Source organism: Rhinoderma darwinii, chromosome 5 (assembly GCF_050947455.1).
Source record: "Rhinoderma darwinii isolate aRhiDar2 chromosome 5, aRhiDar2.hap1, whole genome shotgun sequence".
Lineage (NCBI taxonomy): Eukaryota > Metazoa > Chordata > Amphibia > Anura > Rhinodermatidae > Rhinoderma > Rhinoderma darwinii.
This window is the reverse complement of record NC_134691.1, coordinates 118,501,002-118,513,483: the sequence shown is the minus strand read 5'-3', so window position 1 is coordinate 118,513,483 and position 12,482 is coordinate 118,501,002. Positions and strand designations below refer to the sequence as shown.

Here is a 12,482-nt window from a genome sequence, read left to right as displayed (position 1 = left end):
CTGCAGCGGTCACATGGACTGCCGCGTCATCCAGGGAGTTGGGGCCGGATGACAAGAGAGGGACGCGTCACCAAGGCAACGGCCGGGAGACCGGACTGGAGGAAGCAGGAAGTTCTTGGTAAGTATGAACGTCTTTTTTTTATTCACAGGTTGGTGTATATTGTGATCGGAATTCACTGTCGAGGGTGCTGAAAGAGTTACTGCCGATCAGTTAACTCTTTCAGCACCCTGGACAGTGACTGACGTCGACTAGCCTCATCTCTATGATGGCGGCTGCGCGAAAATCACGCAGCCGCGCATCATACACTGATGACACACGGAGCTGTCAAGTGCCTTTTGCGCACGCAAAACGCTGCGTTTTTTTGCCTGCGCAAAACGGACACGCTCGTGTAAATGAGGCCTTAGGCGCAGTAATTAAGCCAGACAGTGCAACGAAAAGCCAAAGAAGCTTCACAGATGTACTATGAAGCGTGACGGTGATGGGACGCAAAATCCGCTGAATCTTTAGTCAGAGTGTCTAAAGATGCCTTGGTTTAGCCTTGGCAGAGCCTGACCCATGTGAAAGCAAACACTGGGTGCGGTGCAGTGCTAGCGGCCAAAAAGTCAGATTTGGAGAGTCTAGCTTCCTGTTCAGGATATCACTAACTAAATTCGCATTAGATAATGGAAGCATAGTACTTTTAGAAATGGGCTGTCCACAGTAGGAGACACAGCCCATTTTACCATCAAATCTTCCAGAAAGGAAAAAAAGTGAATCCACACACGTTTGGGAGTAGATGCTTCCATTCCTCTGCAAGAATATCTGCAAAAACTCTATGGTGAGAAACTACAGTAGGCAGGAGTCTGACGATGAAAGGAAATTTTCTCTATAACCGGGGATGCTTCCTCAACTTCCACATGGAGAATGTCTCACACAGATCATATCAGATCCTGCACAGCAAACACAAATTTAGAGCCTTGCTCAGACTCAAAGTCCACGTCTTGATCATATGGAATAGATGGACGTGGAGTAGCAAAAACCTGTTGGCTAACCGATCTCACGGACAATTCAGCTGAGGAAGTGGAAGGGATCTGTTCCTTGAAGTCCTGGGATGCTTCAGTGAACGGCCTGTTGAGTGGTCAGTCTTGTAAGAAGAAACATGGTCTGTAAATTTCTTGTGACTCCTCACAGGGCCTTGCTTGAGAAACCTGTTGGGGTCTAAAGCAACAGTCATAGACTGCAATACTTTCAAAAGGTCACCTATGGCTTGGGACAAGAACTTCCCCACTCGGATGGAGCCGCATTTATATTAGCACTGCTAGTGGAATCTTCGGCAAACCCGAGCACAAAATTTAACGGGCAGAGTGGACCAGATATGCATCGCTACCTCCGAAGGTATCGGTTGCCTGAAGGAATCCTCCGGGGAAGAGGACATACTGTATTGAAAACAAAAACAGTTAAAACGGTTTAAGGCTAGTGAGGTCCGAAAAAAAATGTTTAGCCTTAGATTAGGGCTGAGCAATTAATTTAAAAAATTGCGAATTTCGGATTTCTATTTTTTTTCCCGGTTTCAGCGTCCTCAGGATGTTAAATCCTATAGTAAAGCAAGGGGCCGTCAGTTCCCTGTTTTACTATTCACTGTATAACGCTGGCCGCTCACGGCTCAGTACAGACAAGCGCGATGACGTCTTTGCCTTGCGCCTGTCTGCGCTGAGCCATGAGTGGCTCAGCATCCATATTTTCAGAGTCCGCTGGACTTCTCCCATATACAGTCATTTCAATCATCTTATTGGACCACAGTCCAATAGAATATACAGAGATGATGGGTGTTCTATACAGGGTTGAGGAGCGGATGGGGCAACATACAGAGCGGATGGGGCAACATACAGAGATGGAGTCCCTGTATGCAGCAGTCAACATTCCTGTATATAGTAGCCATCATTCCTGTATATAACCTGTATCATCCCTGTATACTGATGTACATACAGGAATGACAGGGGTTATATAAAGGGAACCCCATCATTCCTCTATATAACTACCCCCCCGCCATCCGTGCATACTACACCCCCCCCCGGCATCCGTGTACACTGCACCCCACCCCCGCCATCCGTGTACACTGCACCCCACCCCCCGCCATCCGTGTACACTGCACCCCCCCGCCATCCGTGTACACTGCACCCCCCCCGCCATCCGTGTACACTGCACCCCCCCCGCCATCCGTGTACACTGCACCCCCGCCATCCGTGTAGACTACCCCCCCGCCATCCGTGTACACTGCACCCCCGCCATCCGTGTAGACTACCCCCCCCCGCCATCCGTGTAGACTACCCCCCCCCCGCCATCCGTGTAGACTACCCCCCCCGCCATCCGTGTACACTACCCCCCCCGCCATCCGTGTACACTGCACCCCCGCCATCCGTGTAGACTACCCCCCCCGCCATCCGTGTAGACTACCCCCCCCGCCATCCGTGTAGACTACCCCCCCCCGCCATCCGTGTAGACTACCCCCCCCGCCATCCGTGTAGACTACCCCCCCCCGCCATCCGTGTAGACTACCCCCCCCCGCCATCCGTGTAGACTACCCCCCCCGCCATCCGTGTAGACTACCCCCCCGCCATCCGTGTAGACTACCCCCCCGCCATCCGTGTAGACTACCCCCCCGCCATCCGTGTAGACTACCCCCCCGCCATCCGTGTAGACTACCCCCCCGCCATCCGTGTAGACTACCCCCCCCGCCATCCGTGTAGACTACCCCCCCCCGCCATCCGTGTAGACTACCCCCCCCGCCATCCGTGTAGACTACCCCCCCCCGCCATCCGTGTAGACTACCCCCCCGCCATCCGTGTAGACTACCCCCCCCGCCATCCGTGTAGACTACCCCCCCCCCGCCATCCGTGTAGACTACCCCCCCCGCCATCCGTGTAGACTACCCCCCCCCGCCATCCGTGTAGACTACCCCCCCGCCATCCGTGTATACCACCCCCCCCCCCCGCCATCCGTGTATACCACCCCCCCCGCCATCCGTATATACTACCCCCCCCCCACCATCCGTGTATACTACCCCCCCCCACCATCCGGCACTCTAATATCCTGGGTACTGCGTAATGGCGCTTAATGTATGGCGGCCTGCCACATGCGGCATGGATACGGAAAACTATTGCAGAGGGTTACATGATAAGAATTCACTTCTTATCCCCCAAAAAAATTGGTGATCACTTCTCTCCCCTCCAGCACATTGCAACTAGTCCTGATAAAGGGAATCCAAAAATTACATGAGATGGAAGTAATCTCTCCAGTGCAAGAAATAGGGAAAGGCCACAATTCCAGTCAATTTCTTGTGAAAACCCCATTGAAGTTTTTTGGATTATAATAAACCTGAAACCATTAAATCATTGTGTAATACATAACCGGGTTAAAGATGGAGTCAATCAGATCGTCCATTCCACTAATCGGTCAGAACAACTCCATGGCAACCATCGACCTACAGGACGCCTACTACCATATCTCAAAATTGCCATTTTTTTTCAAGGTCACAACATATTACACTTTCAGTTCAATGCTCTTCCATTTGGAATATCCTCTGCTCCCCGTATATTCAGGAAAAGAACGGAGAACATAGTAGCGTTCCTCAGGAAACAAGGTATGAATATTATACCTTACCTAGACGACCTGTTAGTACTTGCTCCAATGTCTCCTCTTTCCATACACCTTTATCAAATTTCTCAAACTTTAGGATGGTTCATAAACCACGAGAAATCCGACCCAACTCCTTCCTCCAGGAAAATCTTTCTGTGAATTCTTCTGGACTAACATCAACAGATGTCATTCCCTCCCCCCCCCCCAGAGGAAAAAAAATAAAATCTATACTAAAAGCAAAAACTCCATTGTCCAGCAGCACCAGCCTGAGAATATGGATGGGTGCACGCCCTGGGAACCCGATCACGGTTCCAAATCCTCCAATGTGTGTCCAAAACTAGGCAGCACTACAAATTAAGATGAAAAAAGTAGACATGCTTGAGAAAGGCTCCTTGTATTGAGCCGAAACGTTGCACGAGGGCTATTAAAAGCTACTTTTTTCACCTTGATTTGGAGTGCTGCATATTTTTGGACACATACTAAAAGCAAAGATATCTGCAGTTCAGACAAAATCACGGGTATCTAGAAGACAAGCAATGTCCATACTGAGTTCCATGACTGTGTATCCAGGCAATTACATGGGCGCAGGCACACAAGGACTCTACAGGTGTTAGTCCTTTCAAAATGGGACAAATCCCCCTTATCTTTAGACGAGAAAATAATTGTCCAACGAAAGCGAAACACTCACTAAATAGGTGTAGACTCCACAAAAATTTTAATCCGGGAGTAGCTTGGCATCCCTTTCCTGTGAACACCATCACCACAGATGCCAGCAGGAGAGGCTGGGGCGCACTTGTCTCCCAAGTGTCTTTTCAGGGGGTTTGGCCTTAACACCTACACAATCATTCATCAAACTTCCTGGAACTTAGGCCTCATGCACACGACCGTATTTTTTCCCACCCGTAAATACGGGTCCTTGGTCACACGTATTCGACCCGTTTTGCACCAGTATTTACGGACCTGTGAATACGTTTCCGGTGTCACCAGTATTCAACCCGTATTTACGGGCACGTTTTCAATGCAAAATTGCACTGCACTCATCGGCAGCCCCTTCTCTCCATCAGTGCAGGATAGAGAGAAGGGGCAGCACCTTCCGAGGTAAAAGTAAAAGAAATTCATACTTACCCGGCCGTTGCATTGGTGACGCGTCCCTCTCTTGACATCCAGCCCGACATCCCTGGATGACGCGGCAGTCCATGTGACCGCTGCAGCATGTGATTGGCTGCAGTGGTCACATGGGCTGAAACGTCATCCAGGGATGTCGAGAGGGACGCGTCACCAAGGCAACGGCCGGGAGGAAGAAGCAGTTAGTTCTCGGTAAGTATGAACGTCTTTTTTTTTTACAGGTTGCTGTATATTGTGATCGGAATTCACTGTCCAGGGTGCTGAAAGAGTTACTGCCGATCAGTTAACTCTTTCAGCACCCTGGACAGTGACTATTTACCGACGTCGCCTAGCAACGCTGCCGTAATGACGGGTGTACACATGTAGCCACCAGTCATTACGGGAGCTCCATAGACTTCTATGGGCTGCCCGTGCCGTTATTACGGCCTGAAATAGGACATGTTCTATCTTTTTCAACGGCACGGGCACCTTCCCGTAAGAAAACGGGAAGGTACCCGTGGCCAATAGAAGTCTATGAGCCCGTTATTACGAGTCGTAATTACGACCCGTAATAACGGGTGTTTTTACGGTCGTGTGCATGAGGCCTAAGAGCGGTTCTGGAGGTGCCGAGAGCATCATAACACCTCAAATGTAAACATTTATTCAGACAACATGACCACTGTAGCCTACTTGGGTCATCAAGGAGAAAAAACACCAACTACTGTCAGCTCAGATCTTTAGCTGGGCACAACAACATGTCAAATCCATCTCTGATAGTATTTAATAAGGCATTTCGATTTTATTTTATTTTTAACCCTTTAGGCGTTTCACAGGGATTATAGCAAAGCAGAGGTGAAATTTCCAAGTTTCATATTTTATTTTATTTTTTACAGAAAATCCCTTTTATTCAATTTTTTTCTGTTAGGGTATGTTCACACGCTTAACAAAATACAGCTGAAAATACGGTTTTCAACAGAAAACGTCTTGTGGTTTTCAGCCGTTCTTTAACCCCTTAGTGACCAGCCCATTTTAGGCCCTTATGACCAAGCTATTTTATTCGTTTTTCTATAGTCGCATTCAAAGAGCTATAACTTTTTTATTTTTTCGTCTACATAGGTGTATGAGGACTTGTTTTTTGCGGGATTAGTTGTACTTTTTAATAGCACCATTTTTGGGTACATATAATTTTTTTATTAACTTTTATTAACTTTTTTGGGGGGGGGGGGGATTATAAAAAAAAAAAAACTGAAATTCCACCATTGTTCTATGCGTTTTTAAATTGACGCCGTTCACTGTGCGGCGTAAATAACATGTTACCTTTATTATATGGGTCGGTACGATTACGGCGATACCACATATGTAAAGGTTTTTTATGTTTTACGACTTTTGCACAATAAAAACACTTTTGAACTAAAATTGTTTTTTCATCGTCTCGTTCCAAGAGCCGTAACTTTTTTATTTTTCCATCAATGTAGTGATTTTTTGGGCTTGTTTTCTGCGGGACGAGACGTAGTTTTGATTGGTACTGTTTTGGGGTGCATGGGACTTATTGATTCATTTTTATTATGACTTTATTGGGGGCAATGGAAAAAAATTGCAATTTCACCATTGTTTTTTGCGTTTGTTTTTTTACGGTGTTCACCTTGCGGTTTAAATTACATATTAACTTTATAAATGGAGTCATTACGGTCGTGGCGATACCATATAGGTGTACTTTTATTTATTTTTTTTACACTTTAACTAAATAAAACCACTTTTTATGGGAAAAAAAAATTTTACTGTCATTTTTATTAATAATCTTTATTTCACATTTATTATTTATTTTACTAGTCCTACTAGGGGACTTTACGGTGCGGTCTTCAGATCGCTGCTATAATGCTTTGGTACTTTGTATACCAGAGCATTATTGCCTGTCAGTGTAAATCTGACAGGCAATCTATTAGAACGTGCCTCCGGCGCGTCCTAACAGGCATATGTCCAGGGCAGACCTGGGGCTTTTATCAAGCCCCCGGCTGCCATGACAACCCATCGGAGACCCGCGATTGCATTTGCGGGCCGCCGATGGGTGACAGAGGGACCTCACTCCCTCTGTAAACAAGTTAAATGCCGCAGTCGCTATTGACGGCGGCATTTAACGGGTTAAACGGCCGCGATCGAAGTAAACTTTGATCGCGGGCGTTGGAGCAGCAGCTCAGCTGTCATCAGACAGCTGAGCTCCGGCTCCAGCCTGCACGGGAGACCCGTGCAGGACTTAGACTAGGCTCACGTGAAAAGGCGTCAGCCTAGCCTAAGGCCCCTTAGTGACAAACGTGAAAAGGCGTATTGTTGGTCACTAAGGGGTTAAGCAACTCGCTTTTTTTGCGATGTTTTTTACGGACGTTTTTGGAGCTGTTTTTCTATTGAGTCAATGATAAACGGCTCCAAAACCGGCTCAAGAAGTGACATGCACTACTTTTTACGAGACGCTTTTTTACGCGGCCGACTTTTATAGTTCAGGCCGTTAGGGACGTGGCGATACTAATTATGTATATTTTATTTTTTTATTCAATAATACAAGGACTGGATAAGGGCGATTTTTGCTTTTATTACTTAAACTTTTTTTAATTTACACAACTTTTTTTTTTTTATCCCAATAGGGGACTTGAAGGCAGGAAGCCCTGATCGCTATTCCAATACACTGCACTAAATGCGTAGTGGAGTGTATTAGAGCTGTCAGTTACTGACAGCAAGCCTAGAGGGTCCCGCCTCGGAGCATGACCTAATAGTAGGTCATTGACCAGGAAGGGGTTAAAGGTCTAACACCCACTCCTTTTGAACCCATATCATAAATTGGAATCAAAAGTTATTTCCCTGAAAGCAGCCTTCCTTGTCGCTGTCACAACCGCTAAAAAGAAAGGGGAAATTCAGACTCGCTCAACACATCAAATTTTGGATGACAGAATTATACTGCGCCCTGATCCTACATTTTCATATGTCACAAGATATACTTCCATCCTTTTACCAAGAGCCCAAGTACAGAGAGGAAGAGCGTTTCCATACATTAGATTTTAGGGGCACCATATTGTACAGGCCTACTTGGCAGCTACAAAAAACTGGAGGATAGATCATAACTTATTGATCCAGTCTTTTGGAGCATAAAAGGGAAGAGGCCTCCAAAAGGACTCTTTCCAACTGGATGAAGAAAGCTATCTGTGAAGCCTACCTACACCAACATGTATCCCCTTCAGATAAACTGAAAGCTCATTCAACTAGTGCCACGTCAACATTTTGAGCTGAAAAATCTAACGCCTCAATAGAAAAGATTTGTAAAGCGGCCACGTTGTCTTCTAGTCTATAACGTCTCACAAAGGTATGGATAGGTCTGTCCCACGGCAGTGATCTTTCCTTTAGTCGAAAAGTCTTTCAAAGGGTATGTTCACACGAGGTCATTACGTCCGTAATTGACAGACGTATTTCGGCCGCAAGTATAGGACCGAACACAGTGCAGGGAGTCGGGCTCCTAGCATCATAGTTATGTACGACGCTAGGAGTCCCTGCCGGACAACTGTCCCGTACTGAAAACATGATAACAGTACGGGACAGTGGTCCTGCAGCGAGGCAGGGACTCCTAGCATCGTACATAACTATGATGCTAGGAGCCCGACTCCCTGCACTGTGTTCGGTCCGGTACTTGCGGCCGAAATACGTCTTGTCAATTACGGACATAATGACCTTGTGTGAACATACCCAAACTCTAGTTCTTCCCTAGTAATATTAATTTGGTATTCTCCTGTGTGCGGTCATGGAGGGTGTAATTGAAAAAAATAGAATTCGTACTTACTGATAATTTGGTTTCTTGTAAATCCTCCACGACAGCACCATTATTACCGTCCCGATGTGTATCTTTACCTTACCAATAATTTTATGAAGTAATAAATATGTTGGATATTATGCCATTTGGTTATTTGAAATACACTGAGGTGGGGGAGGTGCTTTTGTGTGTTCCTGTCTCTGTTAAGCTGGGTTCACACACACTATTTACGGACGTAATTCGGGCGTTTTTGCCCAGAATTACGTCCGAAAAAACGGCAGCAAACATCTGCCCATTCATTTGAATGGGTTTTACGATGTGCTGTGACGGTCATTTTTTTTACACGTCGCTGTCAAAATGCGGCGCGTAAAAAAGACGCCCGCGTCAAAGAAGTGCATGTCACTTCTTCAGACGTAAATGGAGCCGTTTTCCATGGACTCCATGGAAAAACAGCTCCAATTACGTCCGTAATGGACGCAGCGAAAGACGCCTGCACATGCCATTACGGCTGAAATTACGGTGCCGTTTTCTCCTGAAAACAGCACCGAAATTTCAGCCGTAACAGACGCTGCCGCGTGAACATACCCTTAGGGGTGGAGATTCAACCTCCTGTCAGCGGTCATGGAGGGCTTACTAGAAACCAAATTACCAAGAAGTACTAATTATATTTTTTTGCGGGATGAGCTAAACCATTTTGGCGTACACGTGACCTTTTGATCACTTTTTATTCAACTCTTTGTGGGAGGCGAGGTGACCAAAAAAGATGCAATTTGTTTTATTTTATGGAATTCACCATGTGGGTTAAATAATCTTATATTGTAATAGTTCAGACATGGCGATACCAATTATGTTTAATTTTTTTACATTACTTTAGGGGGGAAAAAAAAAAATAAAAAATCAGAACACTAACTTTTAAAATCATTTTATATAACAAAAACTTTTTTTTTTTTTACTTTGTACTAGCAAGGTAATGAACTAGCGTTGTAAAATACTTTGCAGTATTTAATGGCAATTAGATCCTGTTTACATCCTGTTTTTTCCATCAGTTGGAGATATACGTCAGGAGGAGTACCGGCGTGTTCTTCCGACAGAAGGTAGTGATGTATCCCACTGTATAGGAATACAGTGGGATAAGTCGCCTGAAATCCCTGGATTGCTTCTTGAAGTGCTGTGCCCGGGGAAGCCCAACATCACTGTCCATATATGGTCTATGAGGTCAGCAGGTTTCAGCTACACAGTGCACGGCCAGAGCATCGTAAGCACTCTGGCCAGGAGGGTCTGTCTTTGGAAAGCCCCTGTTATCATGGTCCATATATGGACATTGACATCAAGAGCCTTAAGATGCCAGAAAACCCGGAAACGCTCTGGCCGGTCATTCGGCTCCTGGAGGAACCCCTGACATCATTGTTCATATATGGATTACGATGCCGGAATTCCCTGGCCAGAGCGTCAGAAAGCAGATTGCGCTACTGGAGGGAGTCCCTGAGTCACTGTCCACACTACGGAGTTCAAAATGGTTTTTAAAAGTTTTCCAGTACATTATTTAGTTCATTTAGGCTGGAGCTACACAGCAACTTTGTCTGCAACACATGTGTGACTAAATTAGATCACTGTGCGGCCCTGCCCGCATCACAGGTAATGAAAATCAATGTGGCCACTTAACGACCCGCAAGTCGCCGCAACTGTGACACCAAAGTTGCAATAAGGCCCCATGCACACGACCATGCAATTTCAGACCCATTCACTTCTATTGTCCACGGACACATTCCGCTTTATTTATGGGAAGGTGTCCGGGACGTAGAAGTGTACCGCAAAAAATACGACATGCGATTACGGGCAGAGTTGTGTAAATGGGACATGGGGACTTCGTCTAGCAGCTTTGGATTTCTTGCCACTCTAGAGTCGCAGTAACTTGCGGATCGTAGTGACCAGATTGACTTTCGTTACCTGTGACGGAGGCAGAGCAACGCAGCAATCCTCTGTTGCAGCCAAAGCTGCCGTGTAGCACCAGCCTAAATGGTGCCATTAAAGAGGCTCTGTCACCACATTATAAGTGCCCTATCTCCTGCATAAGGAGATGGGCGCTATAATGTAGGTGACAGCAGTGGTTTTTTATTTTAAAAAAAAAAAAAACGATCTATTTTCACCACTTTATTAGCGATTTTAGCTTTATGCTAATGAGTTTCTCAATGGACAACTGGGCGTGTTTTACTATTGACCAAGTGGGCGTTGTACAGGGGAGTGTATGACGCTGACCAATCAGCCTCATGCACTCCTCTCCATTCATTTAGTCAGCGCATAGGGATCCTTTTAGATCGCTATGTGCTGTCTTATACTAGCACATTAACAATACTGAAATGTTTAGACAGTGAATAGACATTCCACGGGATGTCTATTCACAATCCCGGCACTTCGTTACTGTTTCTGTGGTAGTTACAGCAGAGGACGCGTAATCTCGCAAGATCACACAGTAAATGACAGGTTAAAGCGAGATTACGCTTTACTCTGCTGTATCTACCACAGAAACATTAATGAAGTGTCGGGATTGTGAATATACATTCCGTGGAACGTCTATTCACTGTCTAAACACTTCAGTATTGTTAATGTGTGTTAGTATAAGATCCCTATGTGCTGAGTAAATGAATGTAGGCACAGACCGTCTTCTGACGGCAGACACGGGAGGAAATAAAAAGGATCAGGCATGTTGGATTGTTTTGCAAAGGAGATAAGTCACCCTTTTCTCTATTGGGCAAGAATGTATGCATGTTTATGGTACGTCATGGATGACAGCCTCCTGCTACCTTATATACATGGCCAGCTTTCTATGGCACACGAGCTAATGCCCAAATGTGCTGGACAATGCTCCATGTGTGACAGGACCCGTGTATATATAACCCCCAATCATTAGTAACGTGCCTGGTGCAGTAATGCGCCCCACTAGAAGCGCCCAGAACCGGTTAACTTCTCAGACTCCACAATGTAATCTGTAGGACTGTATTCACTTCCCCGTGCACAACATCATGATTTATTTTTAACGACGAGCGTAAACAGAGTAAGCACAGTCCAGCTCGTTACGTACAGACACTCCCCCCACGTCCTCTGTCCAGGCTCCTAACTGAGGAAAGTTAACAGCACACTCCAGCCGTACTACACGGACTCCGTAACCCACTCGGCTCAGTAATATATACCTGGCTAGCAGCGCCGGGTCCCCGGAAGAGCGCACCGGAAACGTGTTGCTCCCTCAAAGCGCGGGGCTCCGGTATCTCGCTCCGAACGCTCAGCTGTGGGAGGGCGGAGCTCTAATCGGAGGCGGCTCCAACTGTACAAAAATTGCAGCGCGCGTCACTCAGCAGTCACACACTTGCAGGGGGCGGAGTCTGCGGACAGCTGTGGGACCGGTGATCAGCGAGATGGGAGGGCATGCCGCCAAAAGAGGTATGTCTACAGGAGAACATGCGCGTTTCATCACAAATAACGGGCGATAGTCTATAGCACTTTAGTATTTACATGCAGCCAGAAAATGCAACCACCAGCGGGCGCCATTACACTGTGGTGTTTGGTTCCCTCAGCTGTGCATGAGCCACGTTTTCTTAAAGGGGCCGACAAATAAAAATGTACGGGTCTGTAATAAACTTTATTTTAAGTCAGTCATTTCTGAGCACAGAAAATGTGCTACTGCTTCGGTAATGGCATTCTTGGTTAGGGTATGTTCACACGGGCTATTTTCAGAAACGGACCAAAAAACGGCTGAAAAATCAGAAACAGAACGCTTCCGAACATCTGCCCATTGATTTCAATGGGAAATACATTGTTCTGTTCCGATGGGGCGTTATTTTACGTTTCATTTTTAAATAACGGTGCATAATAAGACGAAAAACGACTGAAAATAAGCCGTGTGAACATACCCTTAAAGGGATTGTACCAAGATTAAATATTATCCCCTAACAGGATAGATAATAACATGCTGATCGA

General features: G+C 46.2%; 1 protein-coding gene across 3 annotated transcripts in view; it reads right to left on the bottom strand.

Annotated features, from left to right (window-relative positions):
* CEP192 (centrosomal protein 192) overlaps positions 1 to 11,846 on the bottom strand; it is a 223,014-nt gene extending 211,168 nt beyond the window's left edge. For all 3 annotated transcript variants that reach the window (XM_075826454.1, XM_075826456.1, XM_075826457.1), the window contains exon 1: positions 11,699 to 11,846. The gene's annotated coding sequence lies outside the window, so the exon portion shown is untranslated. The remainder of the gene's footprint in view (positions 1 to 11,698) is intronic.
* Between the last annotated feature and the right edge of the window lie 636 nt (positions 11,847 to 12,482).